Here is a 24,849-nt window from a genome sequence, read left to right as displayed (position 1 = left end):
GGCGTTCGAGTGCTCAGCCAAACATGCAGTTCCTTTGGTTGTGAGCGCAACTGGAGTGTATTTGAAAAAATACACAACAAAAACCGCAATAGGTAAAAAAATTTCGAATTAAATTTTTGAATTCATTTTAATTTTCTAAGTACTAATTTACAATCTATGACCCTAATACAGATTGGAGTCCCAACGCCTCAATGACATGGTCTACGTCTACTACATTCTCCGATTGTGGGTGAGACAACTTTAGAAAAATCTTGATGTGGAGGCCATCTAATTGGACAATATTGATACCAAAGCTGCATGGAGGGTTGAGACTGAGAGGCCTATTATGGACTCGATCCTTGATTGGTTAGATGTGGATTGTTGGGTCCCTATAATACTAGTGATTACCCCATTACTATTGTAGTTATACCCCTTATTTATATTGTTGTGCCCCTATTACCCCCATATTGTTATTTCTGTGCCCCATAGAATCCCTCTATTGTTATTTTTGTGGCTTTATATTATTATTGTTAGGTCGGCTGGATTATATTGTGACTCCTTAGACTCCTATATATAGAAAGGAGGTTTTGTCATTTGTATCATCCAAGAATTGTTCATTTATGTAATGTAAAGGAGGTTGCCCCCTCGAAGAGGCTGAATTCTAAGGCGTTGATCTATCTTTTCTATCTTTTTTTGAGCTGTTTTCATAACATTTGGTATCAGAGCTTTGGATTCTAGGGTTTCGCTGCTCCAAACAGGTCATCGTGGCATTTTCGCTATAACTTTTTTTCTGTGACGTTTCAGAAGTCGCAAAAAAAACCCATTTGAGAAGAAATCACGCTGAACCTTGGGTCCGAATTTCAGAGCTTTTCGCGCGATATTTGCGGAGATATGATCTGAGGAAGTTGGTCTTTTTGCAGACTCCTGAATTACATTCAAAACAGGTGACCTGGGGAAAATCGTCATAACTTTCTCTCTGGGGATCGGATTGAAATTTCGTAAGAAGGTACAGAAAGAGGACGGACTGTAGTTTCTTGTATGCGTGTTTCAGATTCAAAGGTTGAAACAGTGACTCGTGGCACGTCGTACAAGTTCGCTCTACTGAACTAGTCTAAAAGCAAGTCACTGTGGGAGATTTCACATAACTCTTCCTTGGAGAATCCAATTTGGGTCAGACTTGTGGCATTGGAAAGAGGACGCAGAAGGCTACTACAGGTTGCAATTTCAGAACTGGATGATCAGAAATTACAGAGATACATCAGATTCAATATCAGGCTTCTATAAAGTGAAAAAAGGTGTGTAGTTTTTTTTTAAATTTTTATGTAAGCTTGGTTTAACGGAATTCAAAGGGCATAGTAAAGCATTATTATCGGTAACTGATGCCCCGAGGAAAGAAAATGCAAACACCTAGTAAGGAACCTGAAAGCTCTAGCATGACTCATGAAGAAGAGGAAGAAATGCTACATGATATATCAAAATTACAAGAACAAGTGCAACAAATGTCACGCTCACAAAAGCTAACAGAAGCTAAGATAAGTGGCATGGAAGCTAAGATAAAGGGCATGGAAGCTAAGATGGATGATTCGAGGACAGATTTGAAGAGAGACATGGCAGATTTGAAGACAGATTTGAAGACAGACATGGCAGATTTGAAGACAGATTTGACAAATTTTCTACAAGAAATACTTACTAATGGTGAAAAGGTAGTAAAGGAAACTCATGATGAAACAAAAGAAATGTTAATCATGATTCCATAGACGCTAATGTTGGATCGAAGACCCACCATATTCCAAAAATCGATATGAGGAAGTTTGATGGCAAGGATCACGCCACATGGATATTACAGATGGAGCAGTTCTTCGATCTCAATAATGTGCAAAACACACAAAAGGTACGTATGGCAACTGTATATTTGGAACCAAATCAGTTTGTATGGTATCAATGGCTTTGCTCTCGTAAAAAATTTATCACTTGGGCAATTTTTACGGAAGAATTGATAGCACATTATGAGGATACAAAAAGCAACACTTTTTTTAGCCAATTGATAAGTCTCAAACAAAAGGGTTCAATAATGGAGCACATTGAGGAGTTCCAAAAATTGAACATAAGGGTAAAAGATATTCCAGAGGAGCATAGGATTGATGTGTTCATAGGGTCTTTAAAGGATAATATCCAACATGATGTTCGCCTTTGGGAACCTGATTCATTAGAGAAGGCATTCAGGTTAGCAAGAAAAATGGAAAGCAAAATTATGGCAACTAGGAAGCATACCATTCACAACTATAAAGACGGAAGTGTTGTTGCCCATAGTCTTCCACAACCTACAAGGTTGACACCACAACAATTGGAAGAAAAAAGAGCAAAAGGGCTTTGTTACAATTGTGATAGCAAATACACAAAAGGTCATAAGTGTGCTGAGAAGAAATTATTCTACATAGATTGTGAAGAGGAAGAAGAAAAGGAGCAAGAAAGGTCAAAAGAAGAGGATATACTCCAGGAACAAAGCCTAGATGAAGAACAAATAAATCCGACCATATCTTGTAATGCATTGGCGGGAATTACCACTCCTCAAACCATCAAGATAGAAGGACAAATCAAGAAGAAAAAGGTAATAGTGTTGATTGATTCAGGAAGCACCCACAATTTTATTCATTGTAGGGTAGCAAAAGAATTGAATTGCTTCCTATATCCAGCACCAGAGTGTCAAGTGATGATTGCAAATGGAGGAACAATAAATTGCTCTGGAAAGTGCCATAATATCAAGCTATCCATGGGAGAATATGTATTGACTAGCCCAATGCTTTCCATTCCAATGGGAGGTGCTGATGTTGTACTAGGAGTCCAATGGCTACAATCCTTGGGTACAATAGCTTTTAATTTTCAAGAACTTTTCATGAAATTTTCTGTGGAAGGAAAGGAAGTTGAATTAAGGGGTATTGCAGGGAAACCAGGAAAGATAATCAGCTCTAATGGCATGACAAAGCTTCTAAAAAAGGAGCAAAGAGGTGTAATTGCACAATTATGTTCGCTAGATGTTTCCACATTGGAATCATCTATTTCTCCAGATCTCCAAAAAGTCCTGGACAATCATTCCAAGGTATTTGAGACTCCCAAAGGTCTCCCACCTATGCGTGATCATGATCATGCTATTCATCTGATTCCAGGAAGTGTTCCTCCAAACATCAGGCCGTACAGATATCCCTATGTCCAAAAAAGTGAAATTGAACGTATGGTTGCAGAAATGCTAGAGGCTGGTATAATTCAACCGAGTCAAAGTTCTTTCTCAGCTCCAGTAGTATTGGTGCACAAGAAGGATGGATCATGGCGCATGTGTCCAGATTATAGGGAGCTCAACAAGCTCACTATTAAAGATAAGTTCCCCATTCCTGTCATTGATGAATTACTGGATGAATTGCATGGATCAATTTACTTCACCAAGTTGGATCTTCGTTCGGGATATCATCAAATCAGAATGAAGATTGAAGACATTCCGAAAACGGCATTTAGAACTCATGAGGGTCATTATGAATTTTTGGTCATGCCTTTTGGCCTTACCAATGCACCTTCAACATTTCAAGGTTTGATGAATTCAATTTTCAAACCATTCCTTAGAAAATTTGTGTTAGTATTTTTTGATGATATACTAATCTACAACAAGTCTTGGAAGGATCATGTTGAACATGTTGACAGGGTGCTACAACTATTGGAGGAGAAACAATTATATGCAAAAAGATCCAAATGTTTCTTTGGAGTCCAGGAGGTGGAATATTTGGGTCATATTGTATCTCATGAAGGAGTTAAGGTAGACCCTAGCAAAATTAAAGCCATTAAGGAATGGAAAATCCCCACATCCATAAAGCATCTGCGAGGATTTCTTGGGTTGACAGGGTATTATCGCAAGTTTGTTAAGAATTATGGGAGAATAGCAGCACCTCTAACAACATTATTGAAGAAAGATTCATTTTCATGGACTCCGGAAGCAACAAAGGCCTTTGAACATCTTAAAGAGGCAATGTGCCAAGCACCGGTCTTAGCTACACCGGACTTCACAAAAACCTTTATTGTGGAATGTGATGCTTCAGGAAATGGAATTGGTGCTGTTCTAATGCAAGATGAAAGACCCATTGCTTTTGAAAGTCGTCCAATCAAGGGAAAGTTTTTAAGCAAAGCTATTTATGAGAAGGAAATGTTGGCAATACTCCATGCACTTAAGAAATGGCGACCCTACCTAATGGGAAGACACTTCAAGGTAAAAACGGATCATGATAGCCTTAAATACTTTTTAGAACAAAGATTATCCTCTGAAGAGCAACAAAAGTGGGTCACAAAGATGTTGGGTTATGACTTTGAAATCATCTACAAAAAAGGGAAGCAAAATGTGGTGGCAGATGCACTCTCAAGAAAGGATGAGGATGTGGAAGCATTGTTGTGTGCCATTTCTATTATCCAACCAGATTGGATAAACGAAGCAAGGGAGGAATGGAAGAATGACGAAGAAGTGTGGGCACTTATTCGAAAGCTACAACAAGATTCCAGTACTTCTGATACATTTAGCTGGCAAAATGATTCGTTATGGTACAAAGATCGCTTATACCTCTGTAAGAATTCCCAGCTAAAACAAAAGATTCTTATGGAATTGCACACTTCTCCCTTAGGAGGGCACTCAGGATTTTTAAAAACTTACCACAGGGTTAAGAAGGAATTTTTTTGGGATGGCCTTAAATCAGATATTCAAAAGTTTGTGGCGGAATGTTTGGTTTGCCAACAAAATAAAGTTGAAACAATTAAGACACCGGGTCTATTACAACCTTTATCCATTCCAAGCCAACGTTGGGAGGAGGTTTCAATGGATTTTATCACAGGTTTACCCAAGTCTGAGGGAAAGAGTGTCATCATGGTGGTAGTTGACAGACTTACCAAGTATGCACACTTTTGTGCATTATCACATCCATTTAAAGCCAGTACAGTTTCTACTGCATTTATGGAAACAGTTCAAAAGCTACATGGAAACCCAAAGATTATTGTAAGTGACAGAGATCCCATTTTCACTGGAAATTTTTGGACAGAATTATTTTCTTGTCTTGGTACTCAGTTAGCTCATAGCTCATCTTATCATCCTCAATCTGATGGGCAAACTGAGATAGTAAACAAATGTTTGGAAGGATATCTTCGTTGCTTTGTATCTGATAAACAGACACAATGGGTCAAATGGTTGCCTCTGGCTGAATGGTGGTATAACACTTCCTTCCATACAGCAACAAAAATGACCCCATTTATGGCACTTTATGGGTATCAACCACCATCCATCACATCATATTTAAGAGAAAATTCTAAGGTTCAGGCAGTGGAACATCACATCGAACATCAACAACAAGTCCTCCAACTCTTAAAGGATAACCTCGTGTTGGCACAAAATAGAATGAAACAACAGGCAGATCAACATCGCAGTGAAAGAAGTTTTGATGTAGGTGATTGGGTATTCCTACGGCTACAACCATATAAGCAAATGTCCCTAAAGCAAGCTAAGAAGGATAATAAATTATCACCAAAGTATTATGGTCCGTACAAGGTGTTGCAAAAGATTGGTACTATGGCATACAAATTGGAGCTTCCTGCAGCTTCTCGATTGCACCCAGTTTTCCATGTTTCATGTTTAAAGAAGGTTATAGGCGACAAGCTCCCAGTTCAAACAATATTGCCAGAACTTGACGAGGAAGGAAAAATTATATTGGAACCGGAAGCAGTCACAGAAACAAGAACTCGACAGCTACGAAATCGATCAATTTCAGAGTATCTTATCAAGTGGAAGAACTTATCCGCTGAAGATTCCACATGGGAGGATGAGAATTTTATGCAGAAGTATCCAGAACTACTCAAGCGTTGAGGACAACACTTTTTTGAAGGAGAGGGGCATGTTGGGTCCCTATAATACTAGTGATTACCCCATTACTATTGTAGTTATACCCCTTATTTATATTGTTGTGCCCCTATTACCCCCATATTGTTATTTCTGTGCCCCATAGAATCCCTCTATTGTTATTTTTGTGGCTTTATATTATTATTGTTAGGTCGGCTGGATTATATTGTGACTCCTTAGACTCCTATATATAGAAAGGAGGTTTTGTCATTTGTATCATCAAAGAATTGTTCATTTATGTAATGTAAAGGAGGTTGCCCCTCGAAGAGGCTGAATTCTAAGGCGTTGATCTATCTTTTCTATCTTTTCTTGAGCTGTTTTCATAACATGGATCCAGAGGCACTAGAGGTAGAGGAGGTAGTAGTTGCAGGGGAGGGAGAGCCAGAGGTAGAGGAGGAGGAGGAGCAGGGTCAAGAGGCAGAGTAGGAGGAGGATGAGGAGGAGGTGACACCATCTAGGATGGGCAACAACAGAGGACAAAGGCCACCTCTTTTTTTTACTTCTAGAGGACGACAAAGTCCATTTGTAGCCCTAGGGGCACGACCTTCTTCCTTTAGAGGAAAAGGGCAAAGCCATTCCCTATTCTCCGTAAAAGGGCATAGGATCTCAATGAATGATTACTTATGACAAGTAGATGACTCATGATATACATTTATTATATTTTTTGTTGATATTTTGACTCTTGAGAGTTGAAACTGAGTCAGGATTCAAGATTCAGGGATTGATTCACTATTTTGATATGTGATGTATTACTAGGCTCCATATACATATTATATATTAGATTTCTTTTCATGTTTACGTGGAAATGCATTTATTTGATGCTGTGGATACTTTGGATGCTAAAAAATTAAAAAAATGAATATTTTTGTATTTTTTTAATTTTGCTGATTTTTTCAAAAACCTCCTACTTCAACGACTTTTTCAATTTCTAGACCCTTGCTGATTTATTCTCGAGGTCAACTTTTTCCACATTGGATTGAACACATCCAAGATGATGATGGTTACCTTATTTACCAAATCCTGATATCTATCCCATTGTTTGTGGATGATGTGGTCCTTCTAGCCTCATCCCTAGACAAATTGTAGAGATTGATGGGTGCCCTGGCCCTTTTATGTGATCTTTGTTAGTTGATGGTCAACTTGGATAAAATGAAGGTCATGATTTTTAACACATTGAAGAAGATTTTCTCCGATCCCCCTGAACAAGCAGTGAAATCTCCCATGGATCTCATCATAAATGGGGCTAAGAACTATGTTAAACGGATTGCTGTACAATGTATTACTAGTGGTTTGTACAAAGTCGACATGGAAAACTGTATAGGGTTAATGTGGTTTGAAATAAATATTTTCCTCAGCAAAATATTCAACTGCATCAGTGTTTGAAATTTGGGGAGTTTGGGGATGTGTCTTTCCCTCCAAATTTCCATGGAATGACAAACAATATATTCAAAATTTGATAATTCTAATTAAAATCCAAAAAATAAACAAAAAACATCTATAGCAATGTTTAAAATTAACTTATAATTTATGCATACCCATTCCATTCATGATTCCATAATTATTAAAATAAAAAACTAAAGCTAAAATGAACATTTATTTATTTAACTAAAAAGTGAATAGGAACATAGTTCAAAATGGCTATATGCCCAAAACAATATTGAATATGTACTAATATAATCTAGAGTAGCAAAATACCCAAAATATGTTCTCAATTTCAATTGAGATATTCTCTTTGGAGGTGAGTTTGACAAATTTATTTTCTTTGTTCGCTAAGACATCCTGGACAGTTTTGCTAGTTCTCTTTTATGCCTAGGATATCCAAACTAGTTCTCTTGCCTTTGAATGCAGTGAAATGAATGAAATGACACGACACCTTTTTTACTTAAAAAACTAGGGCTTTATGTTTTTGTTTTAGTGTTTTTTCTTATTAATTTATTTTTAGTAGTCATCCCGTTTTGGCCCAAACTTTACTAATAGGTGCTAAAAGTTCCATAGTTGCAGGAATCGCCCCCCCCCCCGGATCCTAGGCCGGAATCGCGTCCCGTACGGAAGCGTTCCGGAACCTCCAGGCGAAGCGCGATTCCAAAATTTATGAAGCGCGATTCCTGTTTTTTTAAGCGATTCCTGGAATATAGGTTGCGTTGGCCCGGATCCGCGCTTCGGAGGGCGCTTCGGGCCTCCGGAAGCGCCTCGCTTCGGCCCGGAAGCGCACGCTTCACGAGCTCCGGATCCGCGCTTCCGGAAATTTCCGCGGGTGCAGCAATGTAACTCGAATTTTTTTTAATTTTTTTTAAAAGTTAACTTGAGTTTGCATGAGGGGGTGGGTTAGGGTGAGGTTAGGGTGAGTTTAGGGTGAGTTTAGAAAAGAATAAAGCCCCCATTCTCTTCTCATTTTCTCACTTTGAGTTTATGAGAGTTGGAGAAGAGAAGAGAGGAGAGGAGAAGAGAAGAGAGGAAAGGAGAGGAGAAGAGAGGAGAGCTTGGAGGAGTGAAGAAGGAGGAGCTAGGAGAAGGAGGAGGAGCTTGGAGCAAGAGCTTGGAGGACTTCATCTACAAGAGCTAAAGAGGTAAGTTCAAACCCCAAACTCCCTTGTTTTTTTGAAAAAAAAATTGTATTTTTCTCCTCCCTCTCCTACTCTTTCCCATTGTTTCTACTTGCTCCTTTATTTACAGGTTGTCCACCACCTATATCCATATTCCAAGATGGTGTTCTTTTGGTTTCTATGTATCATTCCACTCTTGGTTTTAATGATGGCAAGGGTGAGGAATAGAGGGGAAGAGGAAGAGGATGAACTTGGTCCTAATAGTAGTGACCCAATTTATGATGAGGAGGAAGGGTTTGAAGAGGAAGGGGATGAACTTGAAGGGGACACTGAAGCACAAGATGCGAAAGGTACATCAACACCCTTGTGGAACTATGTGACCAAACTTGAAGGGGGAAAGGGTGGTGGATCTTACAAATTTGTGTGCCCTCATGGTTGTCATGGAGGAAAGCCATATACGGGTTCATATACCCGTCTGAGGAGGCATCTTTGTGGGGTGCTGGACAGTGATGAAAAAAAGGGTTCTGTGGGGGTACAAATTTGCCCAAACATTTCAACTGAACAAAGAAAAAAATACATCCAAATAGAGATGGCTGCACAACAAAAAAACAAGAAACAAAAAACTCATTCTGAATCAAGTGCAACCTCTAAATTTGGTAGTTGCCCATCTCCTCATGGTACTTCTGCAACCTCTGGAGGTAGAAAAACAATAGGGGATTTCCTTAATGTTGCTGGGAGGGATGATGTGGATGGAAAGATAGTCCGTTTTCTTTGTGCTTGCGGTGTACCATTCAATGTGCTTCGCTCTCCCTATTGGCATGACATGGTAAAGGCCATCAATGAAGCCCCAAAAGGATACAAAGCCCCCAACTATGAGAAAGCTAGAACAGTGTTATTAGAAAGAGAAAAAGCTAAGGTTCAAAGAGCTTTGACACGTTTTACACATGAGTGGGTGGATTCTGGGGTATCCATTGTATCAGATGGGTGGACAAATATTAGAAACCAACATTTGATAAATGTTCTTGGTGTTTCTTCTAGTGGTGCAGTATTTATTGCATGTCATGACTCCTCCTCCATCAGTGCAACTGCACAAAACATTGCAGATCTCCTATTGAAATCAATCAAAGATGTTGGTCCGAATAATGTGGTTCAAGTGATCACAGATAATGCAGCAAATTGTAAGGCAGCAGGAAAAATTATTGAGCGTACTCATCCACACATCTTTTGGTCTGGGTGCCTGGTTCACACATTGAACCTTTTGATGCATGATATTGTGAAACACAAAGATTGTGGGTGGATTGCTGAGGTTTACAGGAAAGGGAAGCAGCTCATTAAATTCATCACAGGGCATACAAGGGTAAACTACTTCTATGGCACTTACTCCAAGTTGCAATTGCTTAAAATTGCAAAGACAAGATTTGCTAGTTATTACCTCACCTTTAGGCGGCTAGTGAGGGTGAGACAAGCTTTAACTAATCTGGTGTGTGCTGAAACATGGGATGAAATTAACACTGACACAGATGGTGCTAATGTAGTCAAGGACACTGTTCTTGACAGTTACTTTTGGTCACAGGTTAAATATGTTTTGCAATTCACCAAACCAATTTATTACATGATCAAGTTTGCAGATTCAGATCGACTAGTAATTGGGGAGGTGTATGAGCAAATGGATAGCATGTTGGGGCAGATTAAAGACATTGTTGAGCCTAGAGATACCACCTTGTACAATTATATTCGTGTAGAGGTGCAAAACCGATGGGAAATGCTAAATATTCCATTGCATGCATTAGCATATGTTTTGACACCTAAATACTATCATCCATCATGGCTTTCAACACCAGCACCTGGGGGGGAAGCAGGAAAAAACCACACCAAGATAGAGAGGTTCACGAAAAATATATGGCTGCATTGAGTAGATTAATCCCTGATGATGAGGAGGCTGCATTGGTACGGAGACAGGTGAGCAACTATACGCTCAACACTGGTCCATTTGGGAGCATGCATGCAATTCAAGATCGAGAGACTTTTTCTGCTCTTGAGTGGTGGAACATGCATGGAGGGGGTACTCCACTTCTACAGAGTTTGGCATTGCGGGTGCTATCACAGGTGGTAAACACTTCTTCTGCAGAGAGGTGTTGGAGCTCTTATTCTTTCATCCACAGTGTTAAAAGGAACAGGTTGAATTTAGACCGGGCAGAGAGCTTGGTTTATGTTCATTACAACTTGCGATTGTTGTCCCATTACTGTGAAGATGCAAAGTCTAATAAAGACTTGTTGATTTGGGACAAGAATCCAGAGGAGCCCAATTTGGAGGATGGAGTGTTGCGACTAGAGCAATTAGAGGATGCTCTTATCCAGGTATGTCCATTGTGGTATGAATTTTCCAATTTTCCCTTATAAAGCATTTCTCTAATTCATGTTTTTAATTTTTTTGTTAACTAGTGTTTTTTTTTTTTTTTGCATGAATTTTTTGAGCGATTCTAGGATGATGATGACCGTGTTGATATGCCACCACCCCCACCCCCATCTGGTCCCTTGGTTCCTAGGTTCCATGGTTCAACACCAACAGCAGGGGGTTCTTCTTCATCAGTTCCAGTGCCACGACTTACACACGGACCATCTTCTTCATTGCCACCACGTGGAGGCCCGCCATCACGTTCTATTCGTGGTGGAAGGAGGAGAGATTAGTAGATATATTCACAATCTACTTCTTTTTGTCATAGATTACTCATTAGACTTGTAGACTTGTGAATTTGAATTTTGAACCTTTTTGGCTTGGCGGTGACCAAGTGACATATTTTGTAAACATTATTATTTGAATTTTGGACATGACAAATGTTGACAGTTGCTCACTTGCTAGATAAATCATAATATGCTCTATGTTTTATGTTTTATAATATGCTTAAATGTTTTATGTTTTATAATATGCTTAAAAATTTGATGTATGTTTGTAATAGCTAGAATATAGATGATTGTTGTACATACTAGTAACTACAATGGAATCATGGATGCCATATCTATCTTGATTTATGCAAAAATATGCATGTTTTCATGTCTTCTACAATTAATTTGGTATTTGGGATGTTTGTTTTGAGTATAAATGCAAAAAAATATAAAAAAATATATATATATAGCAGACGCTTCCGCGGACGCTTCGCTTCCTAGATTTTTGGAAAATGACGCTTCCGCGCTCCGCGCTTCCGCTTCGCGCTTCCGCTTCGCGCTTTCGCGCTCCGCGCTTCCGCTTCGCGCTTCCGCGCTCCGCGCTTCCGCTTCGCGCTTCCGCTTCGCTCCCGCTTCGTGCAAAACATTTTTGTAGGCTTGTTTTTGTGCATGTATGGGGCTCATCAAGCCATGATGCATTTAGGCATCACATGGCTTGTTGAATAACTTCTTTTCCCTCCTCGAGAAGATGATAATGTCCAGTTGTTTTGCTTTCTGTCAAGGAGTGTCTTAATGTTCATCGATGATTTGATACACATGGAGTTGGGAACTTTGTGAATAGCCTCAATGTTCAGAATGCTTGTCATAGCCAAATGTGGACATTTCCTAATTATCCATGTTACCCACCACCAGTGGGTGACCCCTATAGGATAAAATTTTCTCCTAGATTGTTTTCAACCGGCAGCCAACAACCCCTTGTAGCCACCAGATAGTTCAATGTGCCACCATTCTCCACCACCTGAGCCAACTATTATGTGCCCTCGCCCATCTGTTATGATTGTATGTTTGAAGGTGGGCCTTCCAACCCCGAAGGTATGGATTTCATTATGTAGTTGGGTATATTTGCTTGCTTTTCTTGGACACATTTGGTTATGGATTAGTGGCAGGGATTCGGCTGAAAGAATGGGCTTGGTCTATACTCTTGTTCCCTTATCCCAACTTGGTGGTTAATCTTGTATCCTTGTCTCGTGGGATCTCCTCTATTGGCTACTAGCTTTAGGTTTGGCACTGCATGGGAAATCGTGATTTTGGTTGCGTGGTCCCGCTTTCTGTCATCATATATCTCACTTCCCTCCTCTCATTATAACCCCTTTTCACATTTTTCCCATTCGGGTCCACATTTGTCCATTGGGTCCACAAGTAGTTAGCCTCCCCCTCCCCTTGTCCACACTTTGGGTTAGTCCTGGAACGATGTGGCAGAGGTTGATGCAGCTAAAAAGAAAGTTAAAAGCATAATCTGGCCACTAAACAAGAAATGTACTACATAATGCAAAGGTTCGTTGGGACATAAGAATTTAGCACATGGGCAAAATGCAAGCATGAGCTCTACCACCTATCATTATGGCCATCACCCTGGTTCCTAGGGCCCCCATGTGTGCCCCCTGTATCATTAAAGAACCCATGATTGTCCCAACCCCTGGAGGGCGATGAACTTCCCAACCTTAAGGGGGTAATCACTGCTACTTCACACACATCATGCTCCCATCCCTTGGAACCTTGAGCAGTTGAAAGAAAAAAATCAATAAATGGCAAAAGGCATATGAAGAAGGGTGGAAAAACAAAGGCCGAGTTAACTCATGTACCGCGATTACTCCCTCCTACATCTATACACCCAATGTGTGGGATTCCCTTATCATATCTACCCTTGTACCATGGCATGTGGCTTGGAGCCTTCCTTGTTGCCCCACTTCATTCCGCCATCATTTCACATGACACTTGCCATTTGACGGATACACCATGGACTTGTGACTCCCTTAGAGGTTGAAACCACCTAATAGGGTCCTTTATTAACCTCTCTCTTGAGCTTGGTGACACTTGTACACTCTAAAGCTCATTTGGAAGGGCATGCCACTATGAAGTGTCCAATTTTGTCCCTGATCAACAAGCTTATTTACTCAATTGCGCTAATGAAATTTTGTACTAGAAGGTGAGAAGACGCATTGGATTTTATATAGTATTGCAGGTGGGTCTTCATCTTGGGCTTGGTCTCCCTATATGGGATCTGAAGTATAAAACTCAATAATAAACAAAATCATGTGAAATATCTTATTAATAATTGAATGATGATTACATTTTTGTGAGAGGCCCTGGCTATATACTGCCTTAGGTGCCCCTTGGTGAATGGGCATGATCTTTGATTATGCCCTTTTGCCTAATAAACTACAACTAACTAATTTTTACATAATAGGATCGAAGCCCTTCAGAGGGTCATAATGGCACTTGTAGGGTGAGCGTTGAGAGCCATGGGCCTCCACCACAACATAACATTTATTGCCACGCCATGGGCATCTTCAACACCACACATTGATTGTTCGTGCCCTAGCCATATAGAGAGGATGATGCACTTGAACCATGTTGCCCAACCAACCACACATTTGCACATGACACTTGGCAGCCGATTCAGGGCCCAGATGGGGTGTTGTCTCATCCGGAGAGACATTGGTGGGTTTGTATCATCATTCTAGCCCTTATTGATGGAGCATCGACATGGTTGATTCAGTTGGAGACCCATGAGATCATTCATTGTGCCCCATAACCACTTGGAGCACCACAAATGTTTTGCTTGGAAACCAAGGGGCCAACCCCTTGGTCATCATTTTGGGAGCCCTCCTCTTCATCTTGGCACATGGAGGACTTATCTTGGCCTTCCAACGACCCTTTTACACCATTATTTTATCATTTCGGCCTCATTAGGAAGGCTTGTTGTACACTTTTGAGCTATTTGGTGGGCTTGTCACCAATAGGGTTGTTTTTTTCCCCCGGAAAAAATCACAATTTTCTATTAGATAAAGAAAATTACATGTTGTAGATGCCTGAGCGGCATATGCCATATGTTGGGCCATAGCCATAAGAAAAGATAGTTCTTACAAAATTACCCATGTAGCGTGTACTGTAACTGTTCAAATGAAAGTTATATACAGGTATGTATATGTCATGTACTATGAGGAAAAAACAAAAATATACTACAAAAAATTAGGGCCTGTTGGCCCTCAGGTAGATCTGATCTATGTACGGCTGATGATAGTACTGGAAGTGTTCATCACCCTGCTATTCCTTTCACCAATAGGGTTGTTATGTTACATATTAAAGTCATTTTTAGGGGCTTATTAGGCTAATTAGACCAAATCGAACTCCTAAAGGCTCATATAAATAAAAAAGAGCCTCATTTGTGAATCATCATCATTTGGATTGGGATTTTTCTCTTAAAAGGAATTCAGACCTGCAATTGATGTACAAAATTGGTAGTTTTTGATGCATTTTGATGTTTGGATCTTCACAATCTTATCTTGGAGCTTTTATATTGCAATTATGATGGATGGATATTCTCACATTTCAGTTAAGTGTATTTTGATGCTATATCTTTATATCATTGCATGTCTAATGTATGGAATGTCTTGTCATAATCTTGTTTACGGCCTAATTTAATCCAAACTATTGAAAGCACTTGGTTATTGAAGCATTGCATGCATTACTCACTAAGGGAATGTGAATGAATGTTTCTAGAGGCGTGCCTTGCCTTGCAATCCTTGAAACTCCATCATTTCTTGCCCAACAAAGTATAAATTCCTTTTGAAGTCGAATTGCTGCCTCCTAGTGTTTGCGAAATTCGTTCATCAAAGCAGATCTTAACTCCATTTCTCCCAGTTGGCTAGGCACTGGTCCTAATCCTAATTGATCAATCCTAAACCGTTCTCCTTCCCTTTCTTCTTCCATTTTTTGCCCTAACCCCACTAGGCCAACTATGGCCTAATGCGAAATGCATTAGGGAGGTCATCTTGAAGAGTGAGTTGGTGGGCTACTGTGCTGGGGTTTCCTCTAAGTGTCCTCAAAGTTTGAAGCAAATGTTGTGGCTAGATTAAGAGAAATCCTGAGACCTAACTCCAACATCAATTCTACCTTTAAGTTTCTTGGGTTAATGGCATTTTCCTAAGGTCGTTTGCTCTCAAAATTCGTTGGCAGTTAATCACTCTTTGATCTCTCTCATCCTTGCTTGACCTAGGTGTCTCACTGAAGATCTTTCACCTTGTAAATTTGCAAACCCTAGGCCTCACTTGGATTCTACTAGGTCTTTTTTGTGGTCCCGAATCCATATATGGTTGTTATCTTACATAACCTTAAGAGAGGTCATTTCCATTCCCTTAGGAAGCCTTGATTTAGGAGTCTCTCTTGTATTTAGTATCCTTTCCTCATAGGTCAAGGCTTCCTCATAAACCTTTCTTGGAGAGCCATTATCTTGCCTTTGAAGCAACCACGCCATTAACTGAGTCTCACTTTATATCTTGCCACTGATCCCACCATTTGAGTGATTTCCCTTATATCGAGATTCCTCCCATCATTGAAAGTCCATAAAGAGCAAGGGACATTGACTGTGGTGACAGTGGGTCTTTGCCCCATTGATGTAATTTGGTTTGGTAGTTGTCCCTTAGGCACCTGTCCTAGGACTCCTGCTAGATTGTGTGGCAACAATCCCCAAGGTTCTTGGGACACAGGAACGTTGGGGAGGGTTTTCTCAATAGTGGGGACAAGTTCTTGTGTTACACTAAGAATTAAATTTGGAGAAAACTAGAGAGAGGAAGTCTATTTTAAAATTATGTTGTTGGAGATTGACTTTTATTCAGACTTGGATGCAAGGGCAAACTCCAAAGAAGACTGTTTTGACAAATAAATTAACGGTTTGATTCCAACTAATACACACAAACAAAGAGTCATGGATAGAAAAAAATGTTCCTTGGAAGGTTGCTTGTCTTTGAATTACTCAATGCTATATGTTCAATATTTATAATACAAACACAGAATAAGAGTAAAGGAGAGGGTTTGATACAAACTAATATACACAACAAAAGAGTGAAGGAGAGGAAACATTGTTCCTTGGAAGTTTGTTTGTCTTTGAATTACTCAGTACAATATATCTACTATTTATAATACAAGCACACAAAAAAAGAGTAAAGGAGAGAAGAATTGCTACTTGGAAGGTTTTTTATCTTTGCATTGCTCAGTAGTATATATTTTCAATGCAAAATTGTTTTAAAATAGGTCCCCAGTGAGAAATATAATTCTATGACATACTTTCTAGTGTTCCACAAGGACACATTCAAAAGGGTTGGGGACGTGTTGCCTAAATCCTGAATGTCTGTAGGATGGGGGATGGGTTGAGGATGTCCCCTGCCGTCCCCTTTATAAAAGGACATTCCCAGGATATCCTTTACCAAAGGGGATGTCAATACATCCCTCAACCTCCACAGAGGATGTTGAGAAATCAATAGGGCTGCTATTGAAGTGATTTCTCTTTAACTTGATAACTGCTTGTGATATTCTTTTACTTTTCTTTATGATTAACTTCTCCTTCTCTTATTATTATAATGTTCTTATCATCAAACAACTACCAAAAGATGAAGATCAATAGAACAAGTGGACACAAGATGTAGGCTTCGAGTCCGGGCCAAAACCTCTCTTAAGGAGGAAAACCCACAAAAATCTCCTCTTCTTATAGATTCTCAAATGACGAATTCCGAGACCTTTATACCAAGACCAAGACCCTTCGAAGACCAAGTCAAACCTTCTTGAGGATGTGCTTGTTCTTACCAAGTCAAACCATGTCAAATCAATTCCAAATGCACAACTTCGACTCCCAACTACAAACTTCAACCCTCACTGTAGATCTGCAATCTTTGGCCCCCTGCAACAAGCTGCAACTTCGCACGTGTGGATGAATTAGGGCTTTTTAAGCTTCCTCCTTCCTTCCCTTGGGCTGGTCCTTCAAAGGCTTGTAGGTGATCAAATTGACTTTCTTTCCTTGGATTTTGTCCCTTTGCTTCTTTAGAAAAACTTCGATATTGTAGTTGTAGAAACCCTAGCTTCCTTTGCACATGTGAGAGATCGAGAGGGTAAAAATCAAAATTTTTATCTTTTCTTCTTTCTTCTAATCCTGCACTTGCTTTCTTTCTTTTTGTCTTTTCTTCCTTGGTCGAATGAGTGAGTGGGTCTCCAAATGAAGTTGAATGGTTTCTTATATATAGGCTTTCAAGGAGGACAAATAACACCAATTAGGCTGACTTCTTCACTGCCAGGTTGACTTGGTCTTGGAGGGGTATTTTGACACTTTTGTCTCAAAATAAATTCTTTTGACTTGTTACAAAATGCCCAATAAGGTCTAATACACGTGACAATGACTCTTTTGACTTCTTGATTCTATGAAAAAACCTAGAAGCACTCAATAGGTGCTTTGACCTAAAACAAAAATAATCTTGAGCATGAAATCCATGCTAATAATAATAATAATAATAATAATTTTCCTTTCTTTTTACAATATATAAGAATCAAGAGTACATTACATATTATGAAGGCTGAACCTAGTTACACATTTCAACACTCCCTCTAAACTAGGGAGGTATTGATAATGGTACAAGGACATTCTGATACTGAAGAGATGTCATAAGAAGAGTCGGATTAGTAAGCCATCTTATAAGCTATGTTTGAAGCTTATATCAGTGCATCTCATCATATCAACCAACATTGTCATATAGCAAGGCCTTGACTAACAACTCCATCTCTCCATTAGATTAATCATTAGAGCACAATGCGGGGGAGACAATGATTTATTGACACCTTCATCATTGTCTCTCAAGGTACATACCCCATCCGAATGTTCCCAAGGTATGTCCTTTTAGGACCATTCCTGTCTTGTGTAAAAATAATTTTCCTTTCTTTTTACAATATATAAGAATCAAGAGTACATTACATATTATGAAGGCTGAACCTAGTTACACATTTCAACACTCCCTCTAAACTAGGGAGGTATTGATAATGGTACAAGGACATTCTCATACTAAAGAGATGTCATAAGAAGAGTCGGATTGGTAAGCCATCTTATAAGCTATGTTTGAAGCTTATATCAGTGCATCTCATCATATCAACCAACATTGCCATATAGCAAGGCCTTGACTAACAACTCCATCTCTCCATTAGATTAATCATTAGAGCACAATGCTGGGGAGACAATGATTTATTGACACCTTCATCATTGTCTCTCAAGGTACATACCCCATCCGAATGTTCCCAAGATATGTCCTTTTAGGACCATTCCTATCCTGGATTTACACATCCTCAAGGAATCTCCTCTTCGACTACTCTTACCTATTGGATGCCCTACCTTATCCTCAAAGAGTTTCGATTTTCAAATGCTTGCCCAATCCTCCATTCTTTCTTCATGATGTGAAGACAAGAATGATGTGTCTATCTCTCCCTCTCAACTAGGGCGGAAATGTCAACCAATCCATGCTTGCTTCTTAAATACACAAGCTTCTTATTAGGAAGAGATTTTGTCAAAATATAAGCTACCTGCTCATTGATGGAGATATGCTGTTGTTGTACCACCCCATCTTGCACCAATTTTTGTGTGTAATGATACCTGTTTATATGCTTTGATCATGCATGGAATATGGGGTCTTTAGACAACCTTATGCAACTTGTGTTGTCACAATGTATAATTGTAGGGTCCATTGGTCCTTTAAACAAATCAGATAACAACTTCCTTAACCAAACAACTTCTCTACCAACTTCACATGTTGCAATATATTAAGCTTCAACACTACTTAAAGCAACTGATTCTTGCTTTCTACTCATCCATGAGATCATAGAGGATCCCAAGCTAAAACATCCTCCAGTTGTGCTTCTTCCATTAGTCTCACTGCCTCCCCAATCTAAATCGGTATATCCCATTAGATGGATATTGTTCTTTCCATCATACTTCAGGAAGTAATGTATTGTCCCTCGCAGATATCTCAATATATGTTTGGCTACTATCCAGTGGTCATGTCTAGGCTCCATCTGAAACTGACTGAGAATATTCACTGCAAAATAAATATCTGGATGTGTGTTTACAAGATACATCAGAGAGCCAACCAATTGTCTATAACTTGTGGGATCTACGAGGCTTGATTTTGAACTTCTCAATCTCTTCAAATTGGTGATCATGGGAGTTGTCATTGGTTTGCTATCCATCATGCCAAACTTTTGTAGCATCTTAATTACATACTTCCCTTGACCTAGATATATTTCGCCAGGTTTTCACCAAAGTTCCAACCCCAAGTAATAATGCATAAGCCCTAGGTCCTTCACATCGAGTTCTGTTGCCAATTGTTTCTTACATTCCTGAATACGACTTTCCACAGCTGTTATGAGTAAGTCATCCACATATAGAAGAATGATCACTGGTTCATCCTTCACTACTTTGATATAAAGATTTGGATCTGCAGAACTTGTTTAACAACCTATCCTTTGTAGATATGTATCCATCTCAGCATACCAAGCCCTTGGGGCTTGTTTAAGGCCATAAAGTGCCTTCTTCAGCCTGTAGACATGAGTTTCATTATTATGTACTTCAAATTCCAAGGGTTATTCAATATATATTTCTTCATCAATGGTGCTGTTCAGGAACGCTGTCTTGACATCCACTTGATCATAGTTTCTGCTAAGGAGATTACTGATCTTATTGTTGTGTATCTTTTTGTGGGAGCAAATGTTTCTTCATAGTTGATGCCTTCTTGTTCAGAGAAACCTCTAACCAAAAACCTTGCTTTGTACTTGTCAATGCTTCCATCTGCTGCATGTTTGATCTTGTAGAGCCATTTGGAAGTTACAACAGATTTGTTATTCGACCTAGGAACGATTTCCCAAACTCTATTTTTCATTGTAGATTGATATTCTTCTTTCAAAGCATATAGGTTGCATACCCCAAATATCTTTTTGTTTTTTTTACTTTCCCTGAATATTCCTTTACCTGCAGCATGTCCTTCTGCTTCTTTAAGAGTAGATGTTAACCAAATGGGTCTCTTACGAGATTCATGGATTATGACTTGCTGCACAGGTTCACTGGGACCTTCTCCCTCATGGTATAGTATCTTCTTCTTCCCTTGGACATTCTTCAAATATTGCTAGATCTTCGTCATCAAAATCAATAGGGCGATCTTTAGACTTCTTGTAGGCAATGTTTTCATCAAAAGTTACCTCTCTACTTACTTCAATTCGATGACCTTCCTTGATGTAGATTTTATATGCCTTTGACGAGGCACTATAACCAACAAATATGCCCTTCATGCTTGTAGGATCCAATTTCTTCCTTTTATCTTTTGGAATGTGAATGTAGACAGGGCAACCAAATATTTAGAGATGATCTACACAAGGTTTTCTTCCTATAAACGTTTCTTCAGGAATCATGTTGTCAATTATCTTATGAGGACTTTGGTTTTGAATATAGTCTGTTGTTTTGGATGCTTCATCGTACAAAAATTGAGGTAAGTCTTGATCACGCAACATAGCTCTAATACATTCTTCAATTGTACGATTCTTTCTTTCTGCTACTCCATTTGTTCAAGGTTGTATGGAAATATCAACTCCCTCTTAGTTCCATCCTCCTTACAGAAAGAAATGAGTTTTTTTGATGTGTATTCTCCTCCATCGTTAGATCTTAGCACTTTTATCTTCCTTTTTGTAAGATTCTGTACTTTTGCCTTGAATTCTTGAAAATTATCAAATACCTCTTCCTTGGACTCAAGAAGATAAATCCAAGTCTTTCTTGAGTGGTCATCAATGAAAGTTACATAGTACAGATGACCTCCTAGTGATTTTGTAGCCATAGGACCACAAACATCAAAGTGAATGAGATCCAAAATTTCCTTGGATCTTGTAGTACTGCTTCCAAAAGGTTTCTTCGCATTTTACCTAAAGCGTATCCCTTACAAACTCCTTCATGGTCTTCCTTCAGTTTAGGGATGCCATGCACCATTGAGTTTAAAGATGGTAAGATTTTGTAGTGAAGGTGTCCAAACCTTCTATGCCAAAGTTCACATGGATTGATTTCAAGGTGAACTAAGGCTTGAGAGAGAGGTGTAAGTAATCTATAGAGTCTACCCTCATGAATTCCAATGATTTTTGCATTATTAATGCTAGAGCCTTTACCCCATACCATAACTTTTCCATCAACAAAAGCAATTCTATCTCCTTTATCTTCTAGAAAAGAAATGAAAAGTAAATTTTTCTCCAAACCTGGTACATATAGGATGTTGTTGAGATGTATGTGTCCTTCGTCTTCTAGCTCCAACATGGTTGATCCAATTCCTCTTACTGCATAGCTCTTTTTATCTCCAAGATCGATTGAATGGGAAGATATTCCTTTTGATAGAGTCTTTAGTTGTCCATGTTCACTGGTGATATCTTTAGAAGCTCCACTATCAATTACCCATATGTTGTCATCTTCAAAGTACCTGTAAGTGTTGTGAATAGTCCTTTATTTAAATCCTTTTTAGTGAAGATCTTGGTCATATAGTTATTGATAGATAATAAGAGATCCCCAAATGCTTTGATGCCTTGATTGAGATGTTTTGTCATCATAGAAAATTGCTTCAATGAGAACTTCAATGACTTCTTCAAGGATGTAGTGATCTTCATTATGCCCTTTGTCAACCTTAGCTCTGAAACCATGTTGAGAAATCAATAGGGCTACTATTGAAGTCATTTCTCTTTAACTTGATAAATGCTTGTGATATTCTTTTACTTTTTTTTTTATTAGTTTCTTGTTCTCTTATTATTATAATGTTCTTATCGTCAAACAACTACCAGAACATGAAGATCAATAGAACAAATGGACACAAGATGTAGACTGCAAGCTAGGACCAAAACCTCTACTAGAGAAGAAAACCCACAAAAATGTCTTCTCTTATTATAGATTCTTCAAATGATGGATTCCAAGACCAAGATACTTCCAAGACCAAGTCAAACATTCTTGAGGATGTGCTTCTTCTTACCAAGTCAAACCAAGTCAAACATTCTTGAGGATATGCTTCTTCTTACCAAGTCAAACCAATTCAAATCAATTCCAAATGCACAACTTCGACCCTCACTGCAAATCTGCAATCTTTAGCCGCCTGCAACTGTTGAAGAATGTAACTAGTGTCAGTCTTCATAATTGTATTTGTAAAAAGAAATTTTATTTTTAAAGAAATTGACTTGTTAAAGCATGGGTTTCATGCTTGGGTCAATGATTTTTAGGTCAAAGCCTCCATTGAAGGCTTCTAGGTTTTGTCATGAGTTAATAGAGTCATTGTCACTTTTATTAGACCCTTCTTGGGCTTTTGTATAATGTAAAAAGAATTATTTTTGAGTCAAAAAGGTCATTTGTCACCTCCACACTAAGTCGGCCCTGTCCTCATGAAGTCGGCTTGGATTAGGGCTATTCAATCCAGCAAAAAGGCTATATATAGAGAGGCAACTCGACCTATTTGAAGCACTAACTCAACAAGTTTGATCTACAAGAGAAAGAGGCATAAAAGAAGAGTGAAGTTGCAGAAGAAGGAAGAAGTTGGGAAGACCTAAATCGAGTTCTTGTGCAATTTCTCTCTCACACATGTGGAGTTTCGGGGTTGTAGCTAGGGCCAAAATTCTGAATCTCTTGCAGGTTTGAAATTCTGTAGTTGGGGGTCGAAAATTAGCTCCTGGGGGGTCAAAATTCTAGATTGAAGCTACAACTGGGAAGCAGACACTTGGAAACTTTGGTAGGGGTCATCTACAAGGAGGAAGGGCTGACTTGGTGATTGGAGGAGGTCTTTTTGTAGGTCTAAAGGGTCTTGGATTGTCTCATCTTGATTTGAATCTACTAGAGGAAGAGTTGGACTGGGTTTTTGCCCTTGGAGGGTTTTGCCCTGGCTGAGTGCCTACATCTTGTGTCTCTTGTTCTTGTGATCTTCATATACATTTTATATGGCAATTGCTTGATGAAAGATAAACAAATAAAGAAGTAAAAGAAGGCAACATAAATCACAAGTAATTATCAAGAAAGAGGAATCAAACCCTAAGCATTGATTTCTCAACAACAAGAAGTTGCAACTTTGCATGTGTGGATGAATTAGGGCTTTTTAGTCATCCTCCTTCCTTCGCTTAGGCTGCTCCTTCTTCAAAGGCTTGTAGGTGATCAAATTGACTTTCTTTCCTTGGATTTCGTCCCTTCTTTGCTTCTTTAGAAAAACTTCGACCTTGTAGCTGTAGAAACCCTAACTTCCTTCGCACATGTGAGAGATGGAGACAGTAATAATCAGAATTTTTATCTTTTCTTCTTCTTCTAATCCTTTGCTTACCTTCTTTCTTCGTCTTTTCTTCCTTGGTCGAATGAGTGAGTCTCCAAATGAAGTCGAATGGTCACTTATATATAGGCTTTCAAGGAGGATGAATAGTCCCAATTAGGCCGACTTCTTCACTGCCAGGCTGACTTGGCCTTGGAGGGGTATTTTGACACTTTTGACTCAAAATAAATTCTTTTGACTTGTTACAAAATACCCAATAGGGTCTAATACATGTGACAATGACTCGTTTGACTTCTTGACTCTGACAAAACCTAGAAGCACTCAATAGGTGCTTTGACCTAAAACAAAAATAATCTTGAGCATGAAATCCATGCGAAAATTGATGATAATAATAATAATAATTTTCCTTTCTTTTTACAGTGTACAAGAATCAAGAGTACATTACATATTATGAAGACTGAACCTAGTTACATATTTCAACAGAGTATACCTAAATGTCTGCTGTGTGGGAGAGGGAAAACTGATTATGAAAATATTTTAACAAAATTATTTTTTATTCTTTTTCCCAATTACATAGCTTTTCTTTTGCATTTATGGACTCCCAGAAGTTCATACTTTAAGAAAATTTTCCCTTACATTTTCTCAATATTTTGGGGATTCCTCCTATGCCTATAGTTAGTCATCCCTCGTGTAGGCCCTTGAAATTTGGTCTCAAAACTTATCTTCCTACCCTACCATCCACTGTGAAACATCACATAAATAGCACTAAAAGAATGGCTAAAAAATTAAAATAGACAAAATACATTTCTAGTGCTCATTAAGACCACTAGTGGCAGCAAGTTCTGAGAGTCAGTCCAGTTAATATGTGTTAACATGCATTATATTTGTACTTGATACTTATCTCATTTAGGTGTCTTGGTTTAAAATTTAATTGGTCACTTGCCCACTTTATTGTATTTTATTGGAGACATGGTCAAACTTGATCACACCGACAATTCCATACTCTAAAAATAGTAATGAAAAAAGAGATGAAGGGAGGAGGCTAGATCCATATTGTGGTGCAAAGAAGTTTTGGACCACTCATCTGACTTTTCTCCTCTGTGAAGCAACGTCTCGTCATTGGGATGCATGAGAGCGAGAGAGGGAGAGAGTGGGTATCTGTACGAAACTATCCCCAAAGGTGGAAAAGTATAGCTACTGAGATGAATGTGGTCTACTATGTTTCATTGCAAAGTTAGTTAGGAACCTCTCATTTTGTACGTGCACTTGTATATGTGTACAAAGACATTCATATGTTATAAACACACATCTACATATGTGTGTTGAGAGGGTAAGGGGGTCTATCCTGTCCAAAGAGTGTTCCAAAATTTGTTTATTTTTAAACAGAGATTTC

At 38.9% G+C, this 24,849-nt stretch overlaps 1 protein-coding gene across 1 annotated transcript in view; it reads left to right on the top strand.

Annotated features, from left to right (window-relative positions):
* The window catches only part of LOC149238175 (chromosome-associated kinesin), a 215,609-nt gene that overhangs the window by 44,928 nt on the left and 145,832 nt on the right, over positions 1-24,849 (top strand). The window lies entirely within an intron of this gene.

The sequence above is a fragment of the Pinus tabuliformis genome, chromosome 8 (genome assembly GCF_031772625.1).
Source record: "Pinus tabuliformis cultivar Carrire ecotype Pingquan chromosome 8, CPIR1, whole genome shotgun sequence".
Classification (NCBI taxonomy): Eukaryota; Viridiplantae; Streptophyta; class Pinopsida; order Pinales; family Pinaceae; genus Pinus; species Pinus tabuliformis.
The sequence above is the reverse complement of the archived record's forward strand: the minus strand, read 5'-3'. Positions and strand labels throughout refer to the sequence as shown.